Below are 12,074 nucleotides of genomic sequence, written 5' to 3' on the forward strand. Positions count from 1 at the left end.
CCTCCTCCCCCTTCTCCCCTCCCACAAAGTCTTAAATTATTCCTGTACCATAAAAACAGTAAAAAAAAAACCCACCTGGATACAGTAAAAGAGTCTTAGGTCAATATAGACGCCATATTGGTCGCAACTACAGTATACCTTATCTAAAATGAACCAGGTTAGATAGGATCTCATATTTCCAAACTCTACAATACGGTGGAAGTAAAAAATGGACTTGTACGAACTTTTGAGACTTCTCCTTTGTGTAGTGTGGTAAGGAGGTTAGTTGGGAGCGTTCTCATATTGCAATTAAAGGAAAGATCTATCGTAGGAGCTTTGAGATCCTAGAGTGGAGGAGGGGGATGGAGGATGGTGGAGAAAGATCTATCGTAGAGCTTTGAGATCCTTGAGGGGGGTGAGGAAGGGAAGGGATGAGGGTGTGAGGGAGGGAAGGTGAGGGAGGGAAGGGGGAGGAGGGAAGGGTGAAACGGTGAGGAAGGGAAGGGGTGAGGAAGGGAAGGGGTGAGGAAGGAAGGGGGAGGAGGGAAGGAGGAGGAAGGGAAGGGGTGAGGAGGGGAAGGAGGAGGAGGGGAAGGGTGAGGACGGGAAGGGGTGAAACGGTGAGGAAGGGAAGGAGGAGGAGGGGAAGGAGTGAGGAGGAAGGGTGGGAGGGGAAGGGGAGGATGGTGATGACATCCTCTCTACATTAATCAACAAACAATGACTCACTGGATTCTTCAAGGAGTGACTGTCAACAAGAGAATAATAATGGTGAGGTTATTACTGTACCTGTAAGATAATTGGCTCGTTAGGAACACCTGCGTCGTCCTGTTGTGGCTGTTAACGCTGATCTAGACCTTCCGAAAAACACTGACTGTCAACTTGGCCCAGATCTTCAAGACTACTACGTCAACTTGCCCAGATTTGGACCCAACTGTCAATGAACAAAAACTCCGCCAGACTCGGCCGAGATCTTCAAGTACTACTACTGTCAACTTGGCCCAGATTTTCAAGGACCACAACTGTCAACAGCCGAGATCTTCAAATACCACAACTGTCAACTTGGCCGAGATCTTCAAGGACCACAACTGTCAACAGCCCAGATTTTCAAGGACCACAACTGTCAACTTGGCCGAGATCTTCAAATACCACTACTGTCAACGTGGGGGGAGCTTGAGAGGAAGGCGTGACCGTACAGCGCGGGTCCTGCACCAGTACTGTCTGTCACCTTATCATTCACCACTGGCTGATGTCCTTCCTAGTTGTACGTTCTTATTTCCCCGATGTTATGGACACGATGTTGAATATACTGTACAGTGTGGAGGTGATGTTGACGGGATGTTTGGTAATATTTGCGATGTTGTTATTATCATCATCAATAAAATTATGTTAATCATTAATAACACTAAAGTATTATTAACCTTATTATTATTATTATTATCCATACCATTAATATATGAAAAAGTATTAACTAATAATATTTCAAGCGCCACCTAAACTAATCAGACACCCACCCCTTACCACCAATCACTGCTTCACTCATCTGAATCACAGTGAATCAGACCCGACCCTGAGCTATCACTGCCAGGCATCTCGACACCGTCCCGAGAGCATGGAACAAAACAGATGATAAGAATCGAGCAACAACAAGAGCCAAACAGACCTTCCATATCATACTGTAGAGAGAACCACAACGATATTTACCCACGTACATGTGACCCCTCCCACCGTGACCTTGACATCGACCTAAATGAACTTAAAATTAGGTCAAATTCCCCATAGTCGGTCATAGTAAAGTTTGAGTATTTGATTCATTTTTCAGATACAGCCGCTGTATTTTTGTATATTATTGACACCTACACATACAGATATTAGGTTACATAGGTGTGATCTCTCGCTGTAACCTTGTCCTGGTGTAACTGTAATGTGTCCAAGGTTATCATATTACAAGGGCTGAAATAGTTTACTGAGAATTAAATCATTATTATTAAGTGTTCTTGGTGAATTACACACACACACACACACACACACACACACACACACACACACACACACACACACACACACACACACACACACACACAGGTATAGTAACTAACTGGCGCCAGATTGATACAGGTGTCAGACCATAATATCTAAGGAGCTCACCTTACTTAACGAGCCAATAAGAGCCCACAGGTGGCCCCCAGAGCGTGTTGAAGCCACTACTAAGCTCTCTTGCTACTAAATATTTCAACCTAAAAATAAGTACTTTGAGGTTTTCAGAGAGGAGATAAATTTGATGTAGAACTCAACAGGAAAATAATGTTTATAAGTTTTAGTTAATATTTTTTTTTACGTGTTTTGGATGCCTCGTATGTATGTATGTATGTATGTATGTATGTATGTATGTATGTATGTATGTATGTATGTATGTATATGTAAGTGTATGTATATGTACTCATCTATATAAAGATTTCCGTAACCTTCATCACTGTGTTACCCAAAGCCTGCCGCCCGAGACCCTCCTCCTGCTGTCAGACCTCCGGCGATATATTGTGAGGTGATGGAGCAGAAGCTGTGTTTATGGTGACTCGTGGTATCCTGGAGGAGGAGAGGAGAGGAGGGTGAGAAGGAGAGGAGAAGGGGAGGAGAGGGATGGAGGAGAGGAGGGTAGAGGAGAGGAGAGATGAGATGAGGGAGGGAGAGGAGAGGGGATGAGAAGGAGAGGAGAAGGGAGGGGAGGAGAGGAGGGTAGAGGAGAGGGAGAGGAGGGAGGATGAGAGAAGAGAAGAGAGAAGAGAAGAGAAGAGAGAAAGAGAAGAGAAGAGAAAGAGAGAGGGTTGTTGCTGTCAGGCTCATCCATGTTTTATATCTATTATCACTATGTTTTTTAAGGACTTTTGCTGCTTTTTATAGTGACTAATTATTTTGTATGTTTAAAAACACACACACACACACACACACACACACACACACAGACACACACACACACACACACACACACACACACACACACACACACACACACACACACACTAAAGTTACGTTCATGTAGGTCAGCCTTTAAAATGTATACACTGGAAGAGCAACAGCACCAGAGGAGGAGGAGGAGGAGGGAGGAGGAGGAGGAGGAGGAGGAGGAGGAGGAGGATGAAGGGGAGGAGGAGGAGTGAGTGCATCAGCTCATAGCTTAATTAAAACACTAGAGCTATTCTGGGGCGGAGCAATCTAATATGGCTCTCCTCGGTGGGTGGGTGGGTGTGTGTGTGTGTGTGTGTGGTGTGTGTGTGTGTGTGTGTGTGGTGTGTGTGTGTGTGTGTGTGTGTGTGTATGTCTCACCGCTGTCACCCTCACCCTCTCATTTATATTAACCATGACACTCACTAGTACACACATGGCCTCTGTCACACGCATCACACATCTTAATGCAGGGATCATCTAATCTAACACGGAGCTGAAGCAAAAAATATAGAACTGACATAACAAATTATATCCAGAACCCCAGTAAAAAATAAAAGCTACAGTAAATATAATAGTTACAGTATGAGTAATAATATGGAAATACAAAATACAAAATACAAACTCAAAATTCGAATGGGGGAAAACTTGGGGACATCAGTACAGGTAAAACATAGGTGTATTGGTATCCATGTTGGCAGCAGCTTCAGGTTAGGTGTTGCTTTCAGCGGGAGCGTAAAATTTTCTCCTCAAACGTCAACACAGCTAACATGAAAAGTTCAGGTGCAGTGACTTTCATACAGTTCCAACATAAACATGGCACCTTTATAGTCCCAACATAAACATGGCACCTTTATAGTCCCAACATAAACATGGCACCTTTATAGTCCCAACATAAACATGGCACCTATATAGTCCCAACATAAACATGCACCTTTATAGTCCCAACATAAACATGGCACCTTTATAGTCCCAACATAAACATGGCACCTTTATAGTCCCAACATAAACATGACACCTTTATAGTCCCAACATAAACATGGCACCTTTATAGTCCCAACATAAACATGGCACCTTTATAGTCCCAACATAAACATGACACCTTTATAGTCCCAACAACACGAGCACCTTTATAGTCCCAACATAAACATGGCACCTTTATAGTCCCAACATAAACATGGCACCTATATAGTCCCAACATAAACATGGCACCTTTATAGTCCCAACATAAACATGGCACCTTTATAGTCCCAACATAAACATGGCACCTTTATAGTCCCAACATAAACATGGCACCTATAGTCCCAACATAAACATGGCACCTTTATAGTCCCAACATAAACATGGCACCTTTATAGTCCCAACATAAACATGGCACCTTTATAGTCCCAACATAAACATGGCACCTTTATAGTCCCAACATAAACATGGCACCTATATAGTCCCAACATAAACATGGCACCTTTATAGTCCCAACATAAACATGGCACCTATATAGTCCCAACATAAACATGGCACCTTTATAGTCCCAACATAAACATGACACCTTTATAGTCCCAACATAAACATGGCACCTTTATAGTCCCAACATAAACATGACACCTTTATAGTCCCAACATAAACATGACACCTTTATAGTCCCAACATAAACATGCTCCCTTTATAGTCCCAACATAAACATGGCACCTTTATAGTCCCAACATAAACATGGCACCTATATAGTCCAACATAAACATGGCACCTTTATAGTCCCAACATAAACATGGCACTATAGTCCCAACATAAACATGGCACCTTTATAGTCCCAACATAAACATGACACCTTTATAGTCCCAACATAAACATGGCACCTTTATAGTCCCAACATAAACATGGCACCTTTATAGTCCCAACAAACATGACACCTTTATAGTCCCAACATAAACATGGCACCTTTATAGTCCCAACAAACATGGCACCTATATAGTCCAACATAAACATGGCACCTTTATAGTCCCAACATAAACATGGCACCTTTATAGTCCCAACATAAACATGGCACCTTTATAGTCCCCAACATAAACATGGCACCTATACAGTCCCAAAATAAACATGGCTAGTCCCAACATAAACATGGCACCTTTATAGTCCCAACATAAACATGGCACCTTTATAGTCCCAACATAAACATGGCACTTATAGTCCAACATAAACATGGCACCTTTATAGTCCCAACATAAACATGGCACCTATATAGTCCCAACATAAACATGGCACCTTTATAGTCCCAACATAAACATGGCACCTATATAGTCCCAACATAAACATGGCACCTTTATAGTCCCAACATAAACATGGCACCTTTATAGTCCCAACATAAACATGGCACCTTTATAGTCCCAACATAAACATGGCACCTTTATAGTCCCAACATAAACATGGCACCTTTATAGTCCCAACATAAACATGGCACCTTTATAGTCCCAACATAAACATGGCACCTATACAGTCCCAAAATAAACATGGCACCTTTATAGTCCCAACATAAACATGGCACCTTTATAGTCCCAACATAAACATGGCACCTTTATAGTCCCAACATAAACATGGCACCTTTATAGTCCCAAAATAAACAAGGCACCTTTAGTAACAACAACATAAACGCGACATCTTTACAGGTATACAAACTTGATTCACAAATGCCATTCCAAATACAGGTATAAAACACGTCATCTTTACTCTTTGCTGCGGGCTATAGAGACCTCCACACTACACTACACTACACTACACTACACCACACTACACACACCACACCACACTACACCACACTACACACACTACACTACCTCTTGGGGCACAATAATAACTGACCACGTGACCTACTGCACTCAAGCAGGATTAGTCTAGTTACCTTAGATATAACTGATGAACGTGTGTGTGTGTGTGTGTGTGTGTGTGTGTGTGTGTGTGATAAATAAACATATAAAATAATAATAAAACATCATAACAATAATACTTCAACCTAAACAGAATAAACACACCGAAACAATACCAGCGTAACTCTATAATTAAAACAGACATCACACAAACCTCTGGCTCACCTCACTGACCACTAAATTAAGGATTAAGGGGGGTTGGCACAGGACAGGAACCCCCCTCACCCCTCTCCTCTCCCACCCTTTCTCCACCCCCACCCCTCCCCTTCCCCTCACCCCTCGCTCTATGATGCCACGAGACCGAGATAGAACGGTGTGTGTGTGTAATAATAATAATAATAATAATATAACGGTTTATTGAAAAAGTTCGCAGCCCGAAGGCTGAAAATATACATTGGACATAAATGACTTGTTCACATACATTGGTGGTTTAACAAAAGCCTTCATTAGAGAAAGGTAAAGGAACATACAGTGAACATACAGATTATTGTAGGTGTTGAACAGCAAACACGTAGTGTAGTAACTCCCTCCCAGATGGTGTTAGGAGGGACCTCACGTGTGTAGTAGTTCCCTCACAGATGGTGTTATGAGGGGCCTCACGTGGTGTAGTAATTCCCTCACAGATGGTGTTATGAGGGGCCTCACGTGGTGTAGTAATTCCCTCACAGATGGTGTTATGCGGGGCCTCACGTGGTGTAGAATTCCCTACAGATGGTATGCAGGGGCCTCACGTGGTGTAGTAATTCCCTCACAGATGGTGTTATGAGGGACCTGACGTGGTGTATGAATTCCTCACAGATGGTATTATGAGGGCCTCACGTGGTGTAGTATCTCCTTCACATATGGTGTTATGAGGGACCTGACGTGGTGTAGTAATTCCTCACAGATGGTGTTATGAGGGACCTGACGTGGTGTAGTAATTCCCTCACAGATGGTGTTATGAGGGGCCTCACGTGGTGTAGTAATTCCTCACAGATGGTGTTATGCGGGGCCTCACGTGGTGTAGTAACTCCTTCACATATGGTGTTATGCGGGCCTCCACGTGGTGTAGTAATTCCTCACAGACGATGTTATATGAGTGAGATGTGGTCCCAGGCCTTCCTATCGTAGACGGATTAACACATCACTGGTTGTTGGGTCTCACGGGCCGTTATCACTGGGTACCTGGGACCTCACTGTGAAGGTTAACTTGGGTGCGACTGTTACTGTTGAGTTGTTCACCACTGTTCACCTCTGTTTAACACTGGTTCCATTCCTTTCGTAAATGAAATAGTAACTTCTGGCGAGAACTTGTTGATATTCCGGTGGGAGGAGGGTTCAGGGAGGGAGTTGGTTTGGGCCAACAACAGTTGACCTGGCTGCTCGAGGAGGAGCGCCAGGTACGTCTTGACCCTTCCGTGGTCAAGGATGTGAATGTGTGTGTGTGTGTGTGTGTGTGTGTGTGTGTGTGTGTGTGAGTGAGTGAGGTGAGTGAGTGAGTGAGTGAGTGAGAGTGGTGAGTGAGTGTGTTATACCACCAGGTGTATAATGTAATGGTATGATGAGTTCTACTGCCTGCCACTGGTGTTAAGAGAGTGTTATTAATAAAAGCTTTGTTCTGGGTATTGACTACTGTACAAAGCTTTGGCTCTGAGTATAATAATAAAAAAGCTTAGATCTAAATATGGTAAAAAGCTTCACTGTAATATATGGATTCAGTTACATATATAAATACAAAACAATTGTCAGGTTTCATTTCGATCACTCCACGGATTACAACAACGGGATGGATGGATGGATGGATGGTCGTATGGATAGGCTAGGTACATGGACGAACGGATAGATAGATGGAATAGGAAAACCCAGAGCGACTAACAGAGACGTAACCCGCTGAAACCTTACCAGCCGGAAATAAACAGAAGACTGAACTTGTAGGAACTAATAATATTCACGAGAAAAACATTATACCACACAGGAGTAAATAACATCCCCCTCTCTCTCTCACTCTCTCTCTCTCACTATCTATCTCATCATTTTAAGTGTGAAGCGTCTCCCCCTCTCTCTCCGTATCTACTCTTGGACAATTTAATCTAAGTACAATTATTTGTCTAAGTCCAATATAGTCTAAGTAAACTGTTTATATACCTGTAATATCATACCTGTACCTATTGTAATATGGTTGACTCTGTACCTGTTGGAATATGGTTGACTCTGTACCTGTTGTAATATGGTTGACTCTGTACCTGTTGTAATATGGTTGACTCTGTACCTGTTGTAATATGGTTGACTCTGTACCTGTTGTAATATGGTTGACTCTGTACCTGTTGTAATATGGTTGACTCTGTACCTGTTGTAATATGGTTGACTCTGTACCTGTTGCTGTAAAACCTCTCTACTATTATTTGTATGTGTACCTGTAAAAGTTCTAAATTAATGAACACAAAATAATACAAAGTTTAAATTAATGAACGCAAATAATACAACATCTGAAATAATGAACGCAAAATAATACATCTGATAATAGACGTAATAAAATACAATCTTTCAAAAAAACTAAATCTATCGTTACAGTTTATTTTAAGAAGTCGTCAACAAGACCACTAAGAGACAAATGAACATGACGATGCCCTGTTAGTCTTTACCATTACTCATAATAAAAGAGTTACTCCTGACTTGCAGAAAACACGTTTTTTTTTCCACTCCGTTTTCTCTGAGTGGATTGTGAAGGTGACGTCATGCACTTGGCTTACTGAGGGAGGAGAGGGGAGGGGAGAGAAGGATGGAGGGGGAACTAAGGGAAAAGGGTGTGGTTTCTCTTACCCTTTACTATGACTACTTAATATACTGTAAATAATATACTATGTTCCGCCCCCTACTATCTCTCACAGAGAAGGTGGGCGGGGCAGTGGGAGGTAGAGGGCGAGGCAGTGGGTGGTGGTGGGCGGGGCAGTGGGAGGTAGAGGGCGAGGCAGTGGGTGGCGGTGGGCGGGGCATGGTTAGTAATAGGTAGTGGGTGGGCCAGTGGGTGGTGGTACTAGGGAGAGAGGGAAGCAGCGGAAGGTGGTGGTAGTGGTAGGTGGTGGTGGATGGTGGTAGGTGGTGGTGAGTGTTGGTAGAAAACAACAGACAACAGGAGACACAACAGACGAAAGCAAGAGACAACAGGAGGCACAACAGACGAAAACAACAGAAGGCAAAACAGACGAAAGTATCAGACAACAGGAGACAACAGGCGAAAGCAACAGAAGGCAAAACAGACGAAAGTAACAGACAACAGGAGACAACAGGCGAAGTAACAGACAACAGGAGGCACAACAGAGGGGCGGCTATCTTTTGATGATGCTGTAAAGGTCATCAAATATTTGTGAAGGTTGGGTTACTACCATGGTGTGGGGGTGATGGGGAGGGGTGGGGTGATGGGGAAGGGGTGTGGGGTAGGAGGGTGTGTGGGGTGATGGAGAGGGGTGTGGGTGATGGGGAAGGGGTGTGGGGAGAGGAGGGGTGGGGTGATGGGGGAGGGGTGTGGGGTGATGGGAAGGGGGGTGTGGGGTGATGGGAAGGGGTGTGGGGTAGGAGGGTGTGTGGGGTGATGGAGAGGGGTGGGGGTGATGGGGAAGGGGTGTGGGGTAGGAGGGTGTGGGGTGATGGGGAGGGGTGGGGTGATGGGGAAGGGGTGGGGGTAGGAGGGGGGGTGGGTGATGGGGAGGGGTGTGGGGTGATGGGGAAGGTGTGGGGTAGGAGGGGTGGGGTGATGGGGAGGGGGTGGGGTGATGGGGAAGGGGTGGGGTAGGAGGGGGGTGTGGGTGATGGGGAGGGTGTGGGGTGATGGGGAAGGGGTGTGGGTGATCAGGGAGGGGTGTGGGTGATGGGAGGGTGTGTGATGGGGAAGGGGTGTGGGGTAGGAGGGGTGTGGGTGATGGGGAGGGTGGGTGGATGGGGAAGGGGTGTGGGGTGGGGAGGGGTGTGGGTGATGGGGAGGGGTGTGGGGTGATGGGGAAGGGTGTGGGGGTAGGAGGGGTGTGGGTGATGGGGAGGGGTGTGGGTGATGGGGGAAGGGGTGTGGGGTAGGAGGGGTGTGGGTGATGGGGAGGGGTGTGGGGTGATGGGGAAGGGGTGTGGGGTAGGAGGGTGTGGGTGATGGGAGGGGTGTGGGTGATGGGGGAAGGGGTGTGGGGTGATGGGGAGGGGGTGTGGGGTGATGGGGAAGGGGTGTGGGGTAGGAGGGGTGTGGGTGATGGGGGAGGGAGGTGTGGGGTGATGGGGAGGGTGTGGGGTAGGAGGGGTGTGGGTGATGGGGAGGGGTGTGGGGTGATGGGGAAGGGGTGTGGGGTAGGAAGGGGTGTGGGTGATGGGGAGGGGTGTGGGTGATGGGGAAGGGGTGTGGGGTAGGAGGGGGTGTGGGAGTGATGGGGAGGGGTGGGGGTGATGGGGAAGGGGTGTGGGGTAGGAGGGGGGTGGGTGATGGGGAGGGTGGGTGATGGGAAGGGGTGTGTGGGAGTAGGAGGGTGTGGGTGATGGGGAAGGGGTGTGGGGTGATGGGAGGGGGTGGGGTGAGGGGGGTGTGGGGTGATGGGGAGGTGGGGTGATGGGGAGGGTGTGGGGTGATGGGGAGGGGTGTAGGGTGATGGGAGGGGTGTGGGGTGATGGGGAGAGGGTGTGGGGTAGGAGGGGTGTGGGTGATGGGAAGGGGTGTGGGTAGGAGGGGTGTGGGGTGATGGGAAGGGGTGTGGGGTAGGAGGGTGTGGGTGTGGGGTAGGAGGGTGTTGGGTGATGGGGAAGGGGTGTGGGGAGTAGGAGGGTGTGGGGGTGATGGGGAAGGGGTGTGGGGTAGAGGGAGGGTGTGGGTGTGGGGTAGGAGGGGTGGTGGGTGATGGGGGAAGGGGGTGTGGGGTAGGAGGGGGTGTGGGGTGATGGAGGGGTGTGGGGTGATGGGGAAGGGGTGTGGGTAGGAGGGTGTGGGGTGATGGGGAGGGTGTGGGGTGATGGGGAGGGGGTGGGGTGGTGGGGTAGGAGGGTGTGGGGTGATGGGGAGGGGTGGGAGGGGGTGGGGTGATGGGAAGGGGTGGGTGATGGAAAAGGGTGTGGGTGATGGGGAGGTGTGGGGTGATGGGGAGGGGTGGGGTGATGGGGAGAGGGTGTAGGGTGATGGGGAGGGTGTAGGGTGATGGGATGGGGTGTGAGGTGATGGGAAAGGGGATGAAGGGGAGGAGGGTGTGAGTGAGAGATGGGAGTAAGAGGAATAGAGGAGTAAATGGGAAGAGGGTAAGAGAAAGGGAGAGTAAGAGGAGGAGGAAGAAGAGTAAGGGAGGAGGAGGAGGAGGGAGGAAGAAGAGTAAGAGGAGGAGGAAGAAGAATAAGGAATTAAGTGGTAAGGAATAAAACAACGAAACATTATGACGATATGTGGCAATGGAGTCCCGTAGAATTATAACCTACCCACACCAAGACAGGCATTTTGAGAGAGCGCACACACACACACACACACACACACACACACACACACACACACACACACACACACACACACACACACACACACACACTTTAATGTCGGATCACCTGTCTCTTACCACATTTTATACCGACTAAAAACACCTGATAATTATTACCTGTTGGTGATCCTTCCTGGAATACGATACACCCCCTCCCTTTCTTCCATCCCTTCCCCCTCTTAATGCCTCCTCCTACCCTCCCTCTTTGATCCCTTCCTTCGTCCCCTTCCTCGTCCCCATCCTCCTCACCTTCATCCATCCCTCCCCCCTCCTCCCCTGCCCTCCTTTCAAACACCTTCCTCCTCTATCCCTTCCCCCTTAATCCACTCTCTTCCCCTCCCCCTCAACCCCTAATTAACACCTTACTCTCCCTTTCCCTTTAATCCACCCCTTACTCTCCTTTCGCCCACCTTCAGTTATCTTCCTCGCCTCTCCCCTAACTTTCCTCCCCTCACTAATAATCTCCCCCCTTCACCTTAATTCCTTCCCAACTATCCCACACCATACTCTTCCCTCCTCTCTTCTTCCTCCTCCTCTCCCCTTCTCTTTCTCTATTCTCCTCCTCCTCCCTCCTCTTCCTCTCTCATCCATATCATGTTTACTTTCATGACGTCACCACCACCTTGTTATCCCAGGTAGATATTCACTAACAATGTCACAACCATTTCCCCCCCTTTTCTTATTTCTCATTTCCCTCTCTCACCTTATTGTGTTTCCCATCTCCTGTATTTTCATATTTCTCCCTTTATTTCCAGTTTCCTCCCTTATT

The sequence above is a fragment of the Homarus americanus genome, unplaced genomic scaffold, assembly GCF_018991925.1.
Source record: "Homarus americanus isolate GMGI-L3 unplaced genomic scaffold, GMGI_Hamer_2.0 scaffold39155, whole genome shotgun sequence".
NCBI lineage: Eukaryota > Metazoa > Arthropoda > Malacostraca > Decapoda > Nephropidae > Homarus > Homarus americanus.